The following is a 5081-nucleotide window of genomic DNA, read 5'->3' as shown; positions in this document are numbered from 1 at the left end:
CCCTGTAGGAGACATCACAAATTATGAATGCATGAGTACGCTGACCACCCCCATTGTCCTTGGAAGACTGACCTACAGATGTGAACCTATGCAGCCATGCACTTATTAGTTCATAGGTGTGTACTAGGCTAATGGCCCTGGAGCCTTTACAAGCCTAGCCAATAGGATTACCCTGGCATCATGCCACCCATTAAACATTTCCTGAACTAAATGATGCCATGTCCTATGAATGTCTGAATATGAAGTGTTCCGATATCAGCAAGACTGCTAGTAGGACAGTGGACACTTCTCATAAGCAAGACTAGTCAGTTACTTCAGCCCCCCCCCCACCTTTGGGACTACAATACATAATACAGTTTACATGCAAATTAGAGCAAAAAATGTCTCCCAATTAGAATATACTGATAAAAAAAACATGGTTCTCAATTTATAGTCAGTTATATCATTCTTATAAGCAGTCTCATGTAAACACAATGCTAAAACTAATACAATTAAAAATGTAAAACCTAATTGCACTTAGGCAAGCATGGTTTGGAACTGGCATTCATTATAACAGTTAAAAAGTGTGTCCTTAAATTTAAAATAAAAGCAGTGATTTTCAGTAATGTTTTCTCTCAGACTGTGCTGCTGCAAAACACTTCTTGTACTTTTCAAAAGAGGATTCTGTTAGAAAGCTCTGCTGCATTTTTTGGAATTCCAGCCTGAATCTCAGACTCAATACCACAATGATCCTGCCCATGAAGGATTTTGAAGTACCCATTATCACCCCAGTCTGTATTCCATGAGTTAGCAGCCAACCAGTAAGGAGTGTTGTTTTCTATGTCCCAGTTCAAGATGTTAATAGTATGACCCCTGACTGCTTCTCCAGTGTGATGCTGGTACAGACCTGATTTATAGAGCAGGAAGTCCTCATATGCAGTGACGGCCCCTTCCATGGGTCCATTCTTATAAATTTCTTCCATTATGCTTTCAGGAGAGGAACGGACACTATAGGCAGACCCATCATAAATCTTGTCCTTTTCATATGAAGGAGTATAACCAGCATCACATTTTTTCACACAGGGTGGTGTGTCACCTCCTTCTCCAGAACAGGGTGGCTGTGAGCCATTCACATGATATTCACAGGGAAGAATAGTTTATGGCCTGCAACCTATGCCAGAACCATACAGCCCCCCCGACACCAAGCCACTTTCAGTCCAGTACTGCCACGTTCCCAATAGATAACCACCATTGCATCCCATTCCACACTCAAAGCTGCAGCATAAAAGCAGATCTTCAGCAGATACCTCCACATTTTGCTTTTCCCCAGAGTGGATGCAGACACAGTCAAACATGGACTCTACAGCACCAAATGCCCAACATGATCCACAAGATCCCTGATCCCAGATCTCTCAGATTGTTGGACAATTGGGCCACTGAGTTCATGAATCAAAGTTATCAGGAAGCTTCACTTTTCCAGAATAGGAAGTCTTTAAAGGCAATTTTGGACCATGCAGAATTGTACCACACAGACGCTTCAAATAACTCTGATCCACATTGTAAAAGTTTTGTCCGGCCTTCCATGTAGTATTTAATTTGTTAATGTAGTTGATTATATCCTGTGATCAGGTGGAGGAAGATAACAAGCTTCGAGAGTTGGCAAAACCCAGGAGGAGACAAACTGTAACTAATGAATGCCACATGATGGACGATGGCACAACTTAAATGCAAAACAAAAACTGCAGCTGATCATCATGACCTTGTCTGTATTCCTCCCAAGCCCATCTCTTATACTGCTGTACCTTGCTGAAGTCATATTTCTGCTGTGCTCCCATGTCATACTGTGCTGCTTCACTGCCACAGTGTGTCCATAGGTTATCCCCTCAGACTTCTGGAACAGAAACATGCACAGGTCCATGACATACCTGTCATTGTGTAACAATACTGCCAGTACAACATCATACAGCATAAGTTCCACAAAAGTATGTTGCATACTAATCACACATGCCAGCATACAGTGTATGTTGGTGACCACTACAAGTGGCATGGCAAAACAATACTGCATTACACAAGTACATGTCAAGTAATATAGTCACCCTGTGCATCAGACACATAACTTCTTTTCCCTGCATCGATGAAAAGGATGACAGGGATGTGGCACAGGTATCATCACTTGCTCAGAGTGACGTGTGGGGGTGCTGGAGGCCTAGGCTGGCCCAAATGGTTGACAACATATGCGTGAGTCAGGAAGGGAGTGGGTTAGATGGGCCAAGGAGAGGTCCTTTGTGTGTCTGTATGTGACCTGCATGTGACAGTAATGTGTGAGTGAGTGTGTGTGTGTGTGTGTGTGTGTGTGTGTGTGTGTGTGTGTGTGTGTGTGTGTGTGTGTGTGTGTGTGTGTGCGTACACAGTCAAGCTCCATGTTAGCCCTGCACTTGTGTATGTTGGACAGCTTTGGACCATACATGGTAGATTTGACAGTTCACTTTCACTGGCCCTGAATACGGGAACTGTCTCTGCCAGGAGTTGCACTGACACCACCATGCCCAAGGTTAGATGTGGATCTAGTACCTGACAGTGTCTGCTGTCTGCTGGGACTATGTTCCCCATGCGACAGACCAGGACCACATGCCCATGGCCTGCCATGTCATGGTGTGGACAGCACAGTCCCTTCTGTAGCGCTGGATGTACTCCCACTATGGGAGCGTAACTCTACATGGCTTTGTGGACTCTCAGCAGACGGTGTTGCTGACCTACGTCCACGGGTCCAATGCCCAACTTCAACCACATGTTCCAGCACAGACAATGTGCATTCAAAGACAGACACTGTCTCAGCCCACTGTCCATCCACTGCATCAGTGAACCAATCCAAGATGTCCCCAGTGCAGTGGCAGCAATCAGAGATGTCAGACTGTGCTGCATTCATAAGCCTAAGCATACAGCTGGTGTTCCATACAGAATGAGCCTGTGCCTTCATGATGGCCCGAAACATGCACCGAGTGACCCGTGATGTGACACCTGCAACAGGTGATGGACAGACAGCAGTCCTCCTCTGAACACCCTTGTAAATCCACCTGTGTGGGACCTCACCAGCTCTCTGGCTATGGCCAGTGTCTACACTCACAGAAGTCATCATTGCCACACTGGTCTGTTCAACGTCACCACCCTGTGCCTGTCCAATATTTGAGGCCAGTGGGAACTGGGTATGTATGGGCATACTGACTGTGTGCAGTGACATGGGAGCAGAAGAAGGATGTCAACCTCTGGGACAGATTCAGCACCCGACAACCCCACCTGTACCTCAATGTGGCCACCATCATCATCAGATTCTGTAGAGACACTGACATCAGGTTATGTGAGGTAGAGACCCCACCCCCCCTGATCACCTGTGGAAAGCAAGACAAAAGCAGTACATTACTACCTGCACTATTATGTATGGAAATTCCACAAAGAGTCATAATAATGAGGATCCACAGCTGCATTACCAGTCTCACATTTCATCTTTTCATCTCCGCTTTCATGCACAGAAGACTTCCTCACAACAAAATACACATTCAACTCAAGGCCTTTATAATAAGCATGTCAGGTAAATAATATGACACTTGACCAGTATAATGTACCTTTCATGTATGCAATATGACACTATACCTGATAAAACAACACATAAAACCCAGTACACCTATCTTAACAAATATATACAAATACAAGTTTCAGTGCCTAAGGTATGTGCCATTGACCTTTCAGTTTTTACAAGGTATGTCAGATTAGTTGCCTCATGCACACCAGGAGGCTTATTTGCTCTGAACTATAACTGCAAAAGTGTTTCTGCTCATTCAACTACACTCCTGTGATTACCACTCCAGGAAACTGAAGTAACTGTTCCAGACTGGAGCATAGAAACATTCTATTCTGGTTACAGAAAATATTAAGTGCACATAGGGAATTATCCTGGACCTTTACTTTAATAGCATATATATGTTCCATAACAAAACAGTATCAAGCTTACCAGGAGTAGGACCATGGCCTTAGACAACTCCTGACGGACTGGAAAAAAGGTGAGGGTGAGGTAATTTCAGTACCACTGCATGTTGCAGCACAACAAGGTAATATTGCATGTATCTCACATGTACAGTAGCTACTGTGTTACTTGATGTATTGGTGACATTCTGAGTATGAGTGCACAACTGAGCTTAACCCCCCCCCCCATAGCACATACCCACATAAAGGTATGTACAGCCTGACAGAATGACTGCTGCAGAATTACAGTGGTGATCACAGTAAGGTCACCTGCACGATCCTCTACTGTGGACACTGTAGCACCCATATCCATGATGTGTGGTGTGATGGATGCGTGGGAGCTGTTGTGTGTCCATTGCTTCACCAGGAATTCCTCTTTGGCTATGAATGGTTCTTCTGTTACAGGCCCTCCACCATCCACCAATGACAGCATGATCCCTGGTTACATCAGCTGCCCTTTGTCATGCAACATTCACCAAGTCAGTAGTATGGTGCTGAATCTCTTCATATGACCTGTCCTAGTGGCCAGTGTCATTCATGTCCCAGACATGATCTGCCCACAGTGTAGCCCACTGTTCCCTGTTATGACTCCCCATGGAAAGGAGGATGTGATGATGCTGCCGTAGTCCTTGAACTATTAGTTCATTCTCTGCATCTGAGAAAGGGGCATGGTATCTATGATACATTAGTCCTGAAAGACACCAAAACTGAAACACATTACAGGATCAAATACATGGATGTCCACTATGTACAGATATAGCAAGAACAAAATGTCCAGTACTATCCACTGCTTGCTCACACATGTCATACCCCACAGTGTGACAACATAGTACGTGTGTGGATATAAGCGAGATAGTATCATTACTGAGATAGTTCCCTGTCTGTCATGACAGATTCTACTGTATGATCATACACCCAACACTGTGGACCACTGTGGTGTGTCCCCTAAGGCCAGCCACCCAATAATATGTCATAAGACCAGTGCCAGACAAACAGCAGTGTGCTATTACAACCACTATATAGAGACAGTCCAACAGCATCCGTGTGCCACAATGACAAAAGACAATGCAACCCTGATACATTGT

General features: G+C 44.6%; 1 pseudogene; it reads right to left on the bottom strand.

The window, feature by feature from the left end:
* Positions 1-650: 650 nt before the first annotated feature.
* On the bottom strand, positions 651-1682 carry LOC122792919 (annotated as a pseudogene).
* Between the last annotated feature and the right edge of the window lie 3399 nt (positions 1683-5081).

Source organism: Protopterus annectens, chromosome 1.part0 (assembly GCF_019279795.1).
Source record: "Protopterus annectens isolate FY-2018-M chromosome 1.part0, PAN1.0, whole genome shotgun sequence".
NCBI classification, from domain to species: domain Eukaryota; kingdom Metazoa; phylum Chordata; order Ceratodontiformes; family Protopteridae; genus Protopterus; species Protopterus annectens.
The sequence above is the reverse complement of the archived record's forward strand: the minus strand, read 5'-3'. Positions and strand labels throughout refer to the sequence as shown.